Source organism: Pleurodeles waltl, chromosome 1_1 (assembly GCF_031143425.1).
Source record: "Pleurodeles waltl isolate 20211129_DDA chromosome 1_1, aPleWal1.hap1.20221129, whole genome shotgun sequence".
Taxonomy (NCBI): Eukaryota; Metazoa; Chordata; class Amphibia; order Caudata; family Salamandridae; genus Pleurodeles; species Pleurodeles waltl.
Window position 1 is genome coordinate 718,344,830 of NC_090436.1, and position 14,327 is coordinate 718,359,156.

Sequence of the window (14,327 nt, forward strand, 5' to 3'; positions counted from 1 at the left end):
TTGTCACATGGAGGGTGGCACAGATTTTGCTGCGGCACAGAGTGGACACTGCCTTACATGCCCTGGGTACCATATACCTGGGTCTTAAAAGTAAGCCAGGCCTTGCCAATTGGGTGTATACAATTTGACATGAACTTTGCAGGAGGTCAGAACACGGACTGAGATCGGGTTAGCAGGCCACAGTGCTCTCTCAGAGTTGAAAAACCAGCAGCTAATAGTCAAAATGGGGGCAAAAAGTGGATGGGGAAAACTTACAAGAAGCCGGTTTCCTTACAGGAATTTTGTGGATTCCTGCCGATTGTGGAAGTTTCTATCACAGATATGTAAGGAATATGCATGATATCAGGCAACGTTTGAGGTTTGCAGGTCTTTGTGGGTATGAAAACATCATGGGATCCTTACAAGTCATCCCATCCTAAATTCCCCTAGGTGCCTAGGTTTTAAAAATGTGCAGGTTTACTAAGTTTGCCTATGTGTTGTCTGAGCTAGAGCCCAAAATTCACAACTACCTACCTAGAGAAAAAACGGTCAGTTTTGAGTGGTAAAATATGATGTATCCATGTTTTGTTTTGGACTATTTCCTCTCACGGGCAATAGGCCTACCCACACAAGTGAGGTATCATTTTTAGTGACTGACTTAGGGGAACACTGGGTGGATGGATGTTTGTGGGATCCTGCAGGTTTCAGAACTTTTCTTAAAGAAATGTGAGGAAAATGTGTTTTCTAGTCAAAGTTTGAGCGTTGCGAGGGATTCTGGGTAAACTGACCCGATGAGAGCCATCAAAGTCACCCTATCCTAGATTGCTCCAGGAGTCTAGTTTTAAAAAATGTACAGGTTTGCTAAGTTTCTCTAGGTGCCGGCTGAGATATGTTCCAAAATCCACAACTATCTTCTTTGTAAAAAACTGGTCAGTTTTGAGTGGAAAAATGTGATGTATCCATGTCACGTTTTGGGCCATCTCTTGTCACATCACTAGGCCTACCCACAAAAGTAAGGCACCATTTTTATTGGAAGACTTATGGAAATGCTGGGTGTAAGGAACTTTGTGGCTCCCCACAGATTTCAGAACTTTCCATCACAGAAATGTGAGGAAACTGTGTTTTTTAGTCAAGGTTGCAAGGGATTCTGGGTACAACAACCTGGTGAGAGCCACACAAGTGACCCCATGCTGGATTCCCCTAGGTGTCCGTTTTTAAAAAATGTACATGTTTGGTACGTTTCCCTAAGTGCTGCCTGAGCTATGGCCCAAAATCCACAGCTACCTACTTTGCAGTTTTGAATGAAAAAATGAGAAACATCCATATTGTTTTGAGCTCTTTCCTGTCACAGGCACTAGCCTTCCCACACAAGTGAGGTGCCATTTTTATCAGAAGACATGTAGAAGCATAGAATAGAAGGATATTTGTTATTACAAGTTGGATTTTGCTGTATTTGTGGCTTTCAAATGTAAGCCCTTGTGTAAGAAAGAAATACCCTCTAAATCATATGCCCCCACAGGTTTCCACAAATTTGGAGATGTACAAATAATCACTGCTCCTAAATTTTGTATCTTGTGCCCATTACAGAAATACATAGGTTACCTTGAAACCTATTTTTCACTCTACGTATTTCACCATATGAATGTGTCTATTTTCAGTACACAATGAAAAAACACTGTATGGTGCAGGTCAATTGTTGGCTCTGGGTACCGTACAAATCTTATATATTTCCACAACCAAAATGGGTCTAGCAAACATAATGGTCCATTGCTTTTGTAAATCATCCATCGTGACAAAAAGTTAAGGATGAAAGCATTGTCATAAATGGCTGATTTTTTCCTACTCATTTTCAATATTTCTTTATTTCAACACTTAGAGGCATATTTATAAGCCCCTAAAGCTACCTTCTGCCACATTAGCGCCATTGTTGTTTATGCTAATGTGGCCCAATGAGGCCAAAATCCTCGCGCCATATTTACAAAGTGGCGCAATTGCTCCACTTTGTTACCCTTTGTGCTACATTATGCCTGCGCCAGGCATTAAGTATGCTAAGGAGGCTTTCCCTCATTAGGGGGGTCGAAAAAAGGGCGCTAGGAAATCTAACAGATTTCCGTGCATCATTTTTTATGTCCTTTTAATGCCTGCTCAGAGCATGTGTTAAAAGGGGGCTTCCATTATTTATAATGGCCCCTATGTACTCTGCAGGAGTAGTGCCAATATTTTGGGGCTAATCCTGCAGAGTACATCAATAGCATCAATAAAAATGACGCTATTGCCCCCTACCCTGTGCCATGGTGCACCGTATCTTAGATACGGCACACACATGGTGGCGGTAGGGGGCGCTAAGGGGCGCAAGGAAAGTGGCTCTGCACTACGTACAGAGCCACTTTCCTTAAATATGCCCCTTGATTTTATGGAAAAAACCTTGAGGGATCTACACAGATGACCCTTGCTGAATTCAGAATTTTGCCCGCTGCTCAGAAATACATAGCTTTCCTGGATCACCCATGGGTTTCACACTGGTTTCCACCACAAACTGGTAGTAGATTGACAGCACAAAAAATAGGAAAAATGGGCTACGTCTTAGCAAAGTGCCAAAACTGTGATACAAATTGTATTTCTTTATTAAGCTCTGCATGTTCTTGAAAGCTGGGAAAATGGTGACTTCAGCACAGCAAACTGTTGATTACATTTTTTTTTTTAAATATAAAGAGACTCTTTTACCCAGAGCACTTTTTAACTATTTTCACCCAAAAATTCAACATTGGCTATATTTTGGCTATTTTCTTGGTCCCTGCCAGGGGAATCTACAAACCATGGGTACCTTTAGAATCCCCAAGATGCTGGGAAAACAGGACACCAATTTGTCCTGATTGCCTGATGTGGACAAAAGGTTATTGAGGCCTGAGCATGAAGAAAAAAAAGGGCTCAGCACTTGGGGTGGGCACAGCCCAGGTGGTAAGGGGTTAAGGTATCAACTGTGATAAATGGGTTGTCATCTGGACTGCAGTTAACATCTACTTAAAGTTATTTTTGTAGAGTCTGCTGGGAGATCCCAGTATCCTGATCAATGCTTACCCACATAGAAAAGTTGGTAGCTTTCAATCCAGATAAAACATTTGAGTACATTATTTAATTAGAAGATATGAAGTATTTTATTTGTGACTCTATGTGCCATCTGCCCTCATAAGCCTAAGGCTCTGGAGGGAGGGGAACATTAGCTCATTTTGTGTGTGACGGTGTTACTGCCATGTGAAGGCACACACTGTCAATACTGTGACTTGAATCAATTTACACGTTTTGTGCACTGTAGATGTGTTCGAGTGATATATGCAAGTGACCAAAATTATATTGAAATTTCTTTTCAGGTCTGGCATTAGCCAAGGCCTTTTGATTTTACTAAAAAGGTATACTTACTTAGAGGGGCTTTCATTCAGTCATATCCGTCCATGGGACTGTCATTTTGTCACTCACATTTTATTCCACCCATTGCAACATACAGCATTGATCAATGAATTAGCCCTCTTCAGCAAATGGCTAACTTCGCTGCTAGCGGGGCATTTTTAACCTTTGACAAGGAGCACATCCATACACAAAATAGTTCCCTCCATAGCCAAGAAGTACTATGGTGTTGAAAGCTGCAATAAACTGCTATTTTTCCCCTTTAGCCAACCTACTTTTATCTACTGAGTAAGCCCCGTCAGCTTATTCAACAATAACGTTTTGCAAAAAGTATAATAAAATAGAGCAAGCATTGACAAAGCTAAAAGACTAGCAGCAAACTTCAGACATATTGGCTTTAGCAGTGCTTGTTTACGTTCTTGCAGAGGTGATGGTTTGTGTGGAATCCGCCTGAAAGCATTGGAAGCTCACTTTGACGCCGTTAAAACCGAGATTTAATTTTTTCCTACTATGAAAAGGCAATTAATTTTGCAGTTGAAATGAAGGACTTGCCGGGCTGCTGAGCCATTATGTTTAGTTTACAAAAACAGAATGTCTTCAGAAATGCTGCTATAGTTACTAGTGTTATCCGCCAATTGTTTGAAACATAATTGGACACTGCTATGCAGCGCCATTACAGTGGCATCGACTGTCCTCCCACGGATCCATCTTGTGACTAAACGGCTGCTGCTTGATGTGTCCCAACATCAAGGTTAGTGTGATGTATGCTGCCATTTATTGTATATGTGAGATATGTAATATGTATATGTAAGATCTTCCTTTTTGACTTTGGCATCTTGCTATTGTTTCAGGATGGTGTACTACATGCTTGGCGTGTTTCCCTCTTTCTCTATCACAATAGTCGTATCATTTGTTTTGCAAGTGTACTGGAAGATATTTTCTCGAAAGTTACTGTCTTTTTTGAATGTATATTAAATGCCTTTAAACAAAGCCAGCACAGATAGTACAATTACTCCGTTTTCGTGCACCTCAGACGATACTCAGAAAAAGTTTCTGATATTGTTAAGTGAACATTTTCACTGCCAGACTGGAAAGAAAAATCAGTCCTCTCAAATATATGAAAACCATCTCACCACTGCGGAAGGCAGCGCATAGAATGATGCCAAAGGGGCCACGGTAGTGTCCTAGCAGCCTTTTCCCCTCCTGTGCCGAGCCTTTTTTTGGCTATTTGGAGCAGTTCGCGCTTAGGCCCTCATAACTTTTTGTTCACATAAGCTACACACGCCAAATTTGCGTCCTTTTTTTCCAATATCCTAGGGATTCTAGAGGTACCCAGACTTTGTGGGTTTCCCTGAAGGAGAGCAAGAAATTAGCCAAAATACAGCAAAAATGTCATTAAAAAAAAAAACAAATGAGAAAAAAGGGCTGCAGAAGAAGGTTTTCACCCTGAAAATGGCATCAACAAAGGGTTTGCGGTGGTAAAATCAACATCTTCCCAGCTTTCAGGAACAGGCCGACTTGAATTAGAAAACCCCATTTTTCAACACAATTTTGACATTTTACTGGGACATACCCCATTTTTTCAATTTTTTGGTGCTTTCAGCCTACTTCCAGTTAGTGACAGAAATAGGTGAGAAACCAATGATGGACCCAGAAAGCTAAACATTTCTGAAAAGTAGACAAAATTCTGAATTCAGCAAGGGGTCATTTGTGTAGATCCTACATGTGTTTCCTACAGAAAATAACAGCTGAAATAAAAGAATATTGAAATTGAGGTAAAAAAGCAATATACCGTTACGTCAGCTGGACTCTTCTGGTTGCGGGGATATATAGGGCTTGTAGGTTCATCAAGAACCCTAGGTACCCAGAGCCAATAAATGAGCTGCACCTTGCAATGGGTTTTCATTCTATACCGGGTATACAGCAATTCATTTGCTGAGATATAAAAAATGAAAAATAGGTATCAAGAAAACCTTAGTATTTCCAAAATGGCCACAAGATAAGGTGTTGAGAAGCAGTGGTTATTTGCACATCTCTGAATTCTGGGGTGCCCATACTAGCATGTGAATTACAGGCCATTTCTCAAATAGACGTCTTTTTTACACACTGTCTTACATTTGGAAGGAAAAAATGTAGAGAAAGACAAGGGGCAATAACACTTGTTTTGCTATTCTGTGTTCCCCCAAGTCTCCCGATAAAAATGATACCTCACTTGCGTGGGTAGGCCTAATGCTCGCGACAGGAAATGCAACATGGACACATCACATTTTTACATTGAAATCTGACGTGTTTTTTGCAAAGTGCCTAGCTGTAGATTTTGGCCTCTAGCTCAGCCGGCACCTAGGGAAACCTAGCAAACCTTGGTATTTTTTAAAACTAGACACCTAGGGGACTCCAAGATGAGGTGACTTGTGGTGCTCTGACCAGGTTCTGTTACCCAGAATCATTTGCAAACCATCAATATTTGGCTAAAAAACTAATTTTCCTCACATTTCGGTGACAGAAAGTTCTGGAATCTAAGAGGAGCCACAAATTTCCTTCCACCCAGTGCTCCACCAAGTCTCCTGATAAAAATGGTACCTCACTTGCGTGGGTAGGCCTAGCGCCCACGAATGGAAATGGCCCAAAACACAACGTAGACACATCCCATTTTTTGACAGAAAACAGAGGTGTTTTTTGCAGAGTGCCTACCTGTAGATTTTGGCCTCTAGCTCAGCCGACACCTACGCAAACCTACCAAACCTGTGCATTTCTGAAAGCTAGAGACCTAGGAGAATCCATGATGGGGTGACTTGTGGGGCTCTGACCAAGTTCTGCTACCCAGAATCCTTTGCAAACCTCAAAATTTGGCCAAAAAAACACTTTTCCTCACATTTCGGCGACAGAAAGTTCTGGAATCTGACAGGAGTCACAAATTTCCTTCCACCCAGCGCTCCACTAATTCTCCCGATAAAAATGGTACCTCACTTGCGTGGGTAGGCCTAGCGCCTACGAATGGAAATGGCCCAAAACACAACGTGGACACATCACATTTTTTCACAGAAAACAGAGGTGTTTTTTACAAAGTGCCTACCTGTGTATTTTGGCCTCTAGCTCAGCCGGGACCTGGGGAAACCTAGCAAACAGCGCATTTTTGAAAACTAGAGACCTAGGGGAATCCATGATGGGGTGACTTGTGATGCTCTGACCAGGTTCTCTTACCCAGAATCATTTGCAAACCTCAATACTTGGCTAAAAAACACATTTTCCTCACATTTCGGTGACAGAAAGTTCTGGAATCTGAGAGGAGCCACAAATTTCCTTCCACCCAGTGTTCCTCCAAGTCTCCCGATAAAACTGATACCTCACTTGTGTGGGTAGGCCTAGCGCCCGCAACAGGAAATGCCCCAAAACACAACGTGGACACATCCCATTTTTTGACAGAAAACAGAGGTGTTTTTTGCAGAGTGCCTACCTGTAGATGTTGGCCTCTAGCTCAGCTGGCACCTAGGGAAACCTACCAAACCTGTGCATTTTTTAAAGCTAGAGACCTAGGGGAATCCAAGATGGGGTGACTTGTGGGGCTCTGACCAGGTTCTGCTACCCAGAATCCTTTGCAAACCTCAAAATTTGGCCAAAAAAACACTTTTCCTCACATTTCGGTGACAGAAAGTTCTGGAATCTGAGACGAGGCACAAATTTCCTTCCACCCAGCGTTTCCCCAAGTCTCCCGATAAAAATGGTACCTCACTTGTGTGGGTAGGCCTAGCGCCCACAAATGGAAATGGCCCAAAACACAACGTGGACACATCACATTTTTTCACAGAAAACAGTGGTGTTTTTTGCAAAGTGCCTACCTGTAGATTTTGGCCTCTAGCTCAGTCGGCACCTAGGGAAACCTAGCAAACCTGTGCATTTTTGAAAACTAGAGACCTAGGGGAATCCAAGATGGGGTGACTTGTGGGGCTCTGACCAGGTTCTGCTACCCAGAATCCTTTGCAAACCTCAAAATTTGGCTAAAAAAACAAATTGTCCTCATATTTCGGTGACAGAAAGTTCTGGAATCTGAGAGGAGCCACAAATTTCCTTCCACCCAGCGTTTCCCCAAGTCTCCCGATAAAAATGGTACCTCACTTGTGTGGGTAGGCCTGGTGTCCGCGACAGGAATAGATCACACAACGGTCAATGTTGGTCCTTACATGAGGCAGCTGTTGACCCTGGGGTGATCCATTCCTGACGAAGGCACTAGGTGTAGGCACTCAAGTGGGGTAGTGTTTTTATCAGGACAGGTGAGGAATCGCTGGGTGGTAGGAATTTTGTGGATCCCAGCATATTCCTGTAGTTTGTGTGACAGAAATGCGAAAAAATAGGGTTTTTATTCAACATTTCAGCTTTGCAGGGTATTCTGGGTGAGAAAACTTTGGGGAATCCACACAAGTCACACCTCTGTGGACTCCCCCGAATACCTAGTTTCCAGAAATGTGTGGGTTGAGTGTGTTTCTCTATATGGCCGCCGAACCCAGGACCAAAAACACAGGTGCCTGCCTTACAAAACCAGTTTGTTTTGCGACAGATAATTTTGATGTCTCCACAATACGATTTGGGCGGTGGAATTTGGGGAGCTCCCAAGAGAGCATTCTCTCTCTCTGCTTGCCGCCGCATTCACCTGCTCTTCCTGAAAGTGTTTCCTGGCCCCCGTGCTGTGATCGGGGGCCAGGAAACACTTTCAGGAAGGCCTCGTAAGAAAGGGGAGAGTCTCCCCTTTCTTACGAGGCCTTCCCGAACATGGGAAGGCTGTTTGTGGCCGTTTTCCCCATCGGAGCAGGAAGCGGCCACAAGGCCGCTTCCTGCTCCGATGGGGAAATCCACAAAGTGACGTCAGAACGCCTCACGGCGCGCTGACGTCACAAAGGGGCGGGGGAGACATGGAAGAGCTTCTGTGTCTCCTGGGGAACAAAAAAAAATAAAAATCCTCGGGTGCGTCGCACCAGAGGATTTATTAACCCCCTTCCTGGTGTCGGCCACTGGTCGTGACCCGCACCAGGGAGGTAGTGCGGGCGGGTTAATCATCCAAAAGAGCGTAAATCCCACTACATAGTGTTTTGACCATCTGAGTTGGAGCACTTCAATGAGTTTCTGGATCACCCATGGGGTCATTACAAGAAATTCCATCCAATGTGTGGCCTGCACTATGTGTAGGGACATTGACCAGCTGCGAGAGACTGAAGCAGGAGTGCCACAGACCCTTAACACATCCTCTAAATGAAAATTAAAATCTCCCAGAATTGTAAACGTATCTTTTTCTAAGTAGGATTCGATTACTTGGGCTAATTCTGAAATAAAGATCAATCTGGAACCTGGGGGTCTATAAACTAGAATACCAGCAAAAGATTTGAACATTTAAGAAGTGTCATGTACTACCAGTAATTGTTTTGCCACATTTTGTCCCATAATTCCATACATACCAGTAGTGAGTGTGAATGCAGTCAGTGTAATATACAACTTAAATGATGATAGACTCCGTTTTCACTGTACTAAGATCCACAAACCAAAAATGGAGTAACCCCCACACTCTTTAATGTTTATCAGATAGTAACATAGTTCGTTTTAGCACAATATATATACTATGCAGCACTCTTTGAAGAAATGTACATACACCTATTCAGCTTTTCAGTGACAAGTGGATTAGGTTTGCTTGCCATCAACATCAACCCGTGAAGGGTTATGTATTTTTCTGTTATTTTTAGTCATATTAATTTTTGTCAATTACACTAGAAAATCATCAAACTGTACTTACCCTTTAACTTTCTTCAGACACCCAAAGACTCTTTTGCACTTATCTGTTAGAGGGGATTTCAGATATTCCATCTCACCTATTTCCTGGAACTAGAGAATGACTCACCTTAAATATCTGCATGCTTTTCTTGGCATTCTTCTTGCTATTTTCAGCTCAATGCCACATAAGGTGTTAAGTAATCTTTGAACATGCCATCCGGATCTAGGAGCTAGAAGCTCTAATAGTGAAAGGGCACATGGCTACTAATTTCACCAGTGCCCACCCTCTTGAAAGCACTGCTTCCTTTCATTCTTCAATACAAGACACTAACACTTAGGGCCTGATTACAACTTTGGAGGAGGTGTTAATCCGTCCCAAAAGTGACGGTAAAGTGACGGATATACCACCAGCCGTATTATGAGTCCATTATATCCTATGGAACTCGTAATACAACTGGTGGTATATCTGTCACATTTGGGACGGATTAACACCTCCTCCAAAGTTGTAATCAGGCCCTAAGTGTTCATAATATCTTTGTTAGTTTGGGCTTTATTAAGTCATATATTATGAAGTCATTAATGTATAATCACTTCTGTGGTGTTAGACTTTGATAGATTACAATGGAGGTCACTTACAGATTAGTTGAGCAGAAGCTATTTTGTAAATTGGCTGGATGATGTTCCTATGACAGAACTGGGAAGAACAACTAAAGTTGCAGTTTGGAGTCGTATGATCGATTTCTATTGGATGATGCCCTGTCAACATCAATTGAACTGTTACCCTGATGAATCAAATTACCGTTTTAACTTTAAAATATTGACGACTAGGTGGACTTGGGTCAGAAAAAGGAGAATTTCAGATTCCAGAAGATGAGAAGCTGATTCTCTTTTCCTGTTTCCAGAATACTGAGCCCCTTGGAGAGGTTGCGTCCTCTCTGCCCCTGTCCCTTTGAAATGCCATGCTGAGACTTACAGATTTTCTTCCTAGCCAATGTAGAAGATCTTTTACCAAGCTTATGACCTGCTGCCACTTTCCCTTTTTACTATCTTTTGTCCACCATAGTTATTGTTCTAATGTCCAAGATTATATTTACAAATTCTCTTTGTCCCTTTTTGTTCTTTTTCCTTTTTCCTACATATGTCCCACCCCACAAATGTTATTCTTTGATTTGCTAATCTGTAGGTTTTCCCTATGCCCAGCCAAACTGAAGTTTAATTATTTGAATTGTCTAGATGCTTGTTAAATCTCAGCACTGCTTATTTTCTCTTCATCATATTCTTTTGTTGATGTTTTGTGTTGTCTTTATTAAATGGCTAGTTCTCTTAATTTTATTTTGCCTTATTCTGTTTCACCACCCAGGTCAACTCTTGGTGATACAGTATCACTATAATTTTGTTTTGATGATTGTCTACATGTCTTTGAGCTTGAGCTTGTAATAAAAACCCCTAACCTTATTCCTGACTGGAGTTTTTCTTGTACGGCCAGATAGGTCATGCTGTGTAAAATAATTGGTTTGTTTTGAAAATTAATTGCATGGTTCTACCACACTCTTAGCAGAGTCCAAAGATCCATTCACCTCATATAAGCATTGATTCCTGCGAAGGATGAAAATGCTCTAGAAGAACTGATATCATAGGATGGTTTATGGAACAAGGAGGGAGAACCTTTTAAGCTTAGTGAAAGGAAGATAGTAGTGTCCAATGCAGATGCCCAGTTCAAATTGTTCCCAACCTGAATTCTGTCCCATGGTTTGTTCTGAAAATTGATTAAGTTCCAACGTCGTGCCCACAAGGGGCGGATGTGTGAGTATTCTTTGAGTTTTGCTCTGGCAGTGCTTTGGCCTGAAGATTGTGGTAAAGTATGATATTGTGAAGTGTTTTGTGGAGTCGTCGTACTCATTTGATTGTGGCGCTTGTTGCTCAAAAATGTTCACTGCTGTCAACAAAAACAACCGTGAACATTTTTGAGCAACAAGCGTTGTGCACCAACATCCCTGGAAAATGCACCAGTGTGGAAGACACTTGGTTCATTTATTGTCTACAGTGATGTACTTGTCACAAGACATCATTGACAGTGCCAATAGTTTTCCTTGAGCAAGTGTGAGTAATCGGTTGGTATTAAGTGCACATGGAGGATCTGTATGGACTGGAGTGAGAATTGCTGGTCAAGTTTTGCTTATTGTGCAATTGTGAAAGCTACAGCCGGAAAGTGTATCTCTGTACAGCTTTGAAGTGTTTGAATTTCTATCCTGTAGTGTGTAAACAGGTTGTTGGTTTTTGCTTGCAATATTTTTTTATTAGGTGTGTGAGCGATTCTGTGAGAGACAATTGAGAAGCGACTGCATTGCAGAGAGAAGTGAGTGTGATGTCATTGTGTGCAGTGGTGGTATAGATCGGTTGGTGTGAAGCCACGTAGGTATTAGTGGATAGTGCCGCTTTGCTATTGATTGAGAACATCAAGAGTAAAGGATTGTTGGTTTGAAGTTTATTTCCTAATTGATCAAAAGCTTTTGTGATTAATTGAACTTGATTAGGAATGAAGTTTTTAAAGATTTAAAGAGTGTGTTGAGATGTATTCATTCCAGTTAGAGAGGGTATGGAGACCCCACATAAAGGAACTCCAGGTCATTATGGGGGTCATTCTAACTCTGGCGGGCGGCGGAGGCCGCCCGCCAGAGTTCCCCCGACAGAACACCGCTCCGCGGTCTGAAGACCGCCGCGGTGATTCTGTGTTTCCCGCTGGGCTGGCGGGCGACCGCCAGAAGGCCGCCCGCCAGCCCAGCGGGAAACCCCTTCCCACGAGGAAGCCGGCTCCGAATGGAGCCGGCGGAGTGGGAAGGTGCGACGGGTGCAGTTGCACCCGTCGCGAATTTCAGTGTCTGCTGAGCAGACACTGAAATTCTTTGTGGGGCCCTCTTATGGGGGCCCCTGCAGTGCCCATGCCTCTGGCATGGGCACTGCAGGGGCCCCCAGGGGCCCAACGACACCCCTCACCGCCATCCTGTTCCTGGCGGTCGAAACCGCCAGGAACAGGATGGCGGTGAGGGGGTCGGAATCCCCATGGCGGCGCAGCAAGCTGCGCCGCCATGGCGGATTCCCATGGGCAGCGGAAAGTCGGTGGTACACCGCCGACTTTCCGTTTCTGGCCGCGGCTGTACCGCCGCGGTCATAATGCCCGGCGGAGCACCGCCAGCCTGTTGGCGGTGCTACCGCCGACCCCGGCCCCGGCGGTCCTTGACCGCCGGGGTCAGAATGACCCCCTATGTGTCATCGGTTAATGGATTTCATGCAGGTGTGTTGCTTGATCAGTGGTGTAGGATTACTGAAAAAGACGGTGCTTTAGCATTTCTCCATTATAGAACATTTTATTTGAAAATTCTAGATAATTTAAAGTGAATACTGTATGAGATGAAACCATCTCCAAGAACCCCACAGTTTGAAGCCCTTAGTATATAGGGACTTATAGCATGTCAGAAAATGATAGGCAAGTGTAAGAAGAGAATACAGAAAGCAAAAAACACACTTGCAGAGGCTAGATGAGATGCTGAAAAGAAAATGTAGAGAACAGATATAATTGAGGGTGTCAGAATGTTCCCAGCTATTCCAAATGAAGATGGTGAAAGCATTAAACCTACAAATAGGAATAAGACAGAAAAGGCAGAGCAGTCAACACATACTGAAGAGAAAAAGACAGTGACATACAAGAATGATTCAGATGACGAGTTTATAAATTAGACCCTGATGAATCGTCTATCTACATATCACTCAGTTGAGGGAGGAACAAGAAGTGAAGAAGCACAAAATGTGACCCCAAATGTGCCAACCACTCCAGTTGCAAAAACCCTGAATCAGATATTGCAAGGTATACTTGCAAATTCAGTGACACAGATTCCTGAAGTAATTCAACCAGTTCAGAACTGTAATACAGTTCAGCCTGTACTGAGTCTAGTTGTGAACCAGATTATGCCAAATCCTAATGTGAATCAGAGGGTGCAGTAACCTTGCATGAATCCACCTGTACAAAATTGTATCCCAAATCAGCCTGTGCCACTGTTTAGTCCAGTTCAGTCAATACCAAATGTTACCTCGAACAGGACAAAGATTCAGCAGTGTCTTAACAGGATAGAGTGTAGGTATGACAATTCCTCAGATTCAGATAAATCATAACGGCCTGGATTCATTACCAGTACCATAGGTCCCATTGTTCCCCCGTATGCTTCAAGGGGTACCTGAAAGCAATAACCATTCAATAAATTTCCTGACTATTCTTGATACACCAGTTACATCTGCTGGAATATCACCAATTGGCATGCAGAGATCAGTATATTCTAACAACTCAGAGATGGAGAGAAGGGCTTCCCTTGCTAAACCATTGAGAAATTGCAGAACCAGATTGATGACAAGCCAGACAGGATTTACTCCTGGTGCGAGGTTTCCACAGGGAACCTCACATTAATTTGTGCCCAGACCTTGTCATATCCCGTATGTAAATTGAAGTACTCCACAAGGACAAGTACCCTCTAACATGGCAGAGATCATGTCAAACTTTAAAGCTCCAAATCAGCAAAATGTAGGGCCATTAAGAGCAGACCTACTGTATAATAATAAAATACGTTTGCAAGGGTTTACATCACAACAGCTGGCTGATTGGTTAGATAGCTTGAATCCTCAAGATGCAACAGGTATGACAAACTGCAATGCCAGAACAGAAGAGACACCAGAGAGAGACAGAACTGTGAATGTGCCGAGGTAAAAACTGGAAATAAATGAAATGATTTTGGGAACATTAGGCACAGCCCAAATAGAAACTTACAATGAACATGAACTATGGTTCATGTGTAAGGATATTACTCAAGGTGCAGGACAGGCTTACAAAAGATTAGCTGAGGTAGCCGAGGAATATAATGTGGATTTAGAGAAATCAAAGCCCTTGAAGACGATTTACAGATTGGAGGTTAGCACAAAAGACATAGGACCTGATTTATATCTTGGCAGAGGGGAATACCATTAAATGCTATAGAGATCCTAATACGGCAGATGGGATATCTTTCACATTTATGATGGAGTAACCCTTCTGCTGAGATCTAAATCAGGCCCATAGTTAACATGACATCCCCTGGAATGAAACTGCACGTTAAGGAATTGATTGCATACATCCATAAATGGAGAGTTATAGATAAGTGGGAACATAG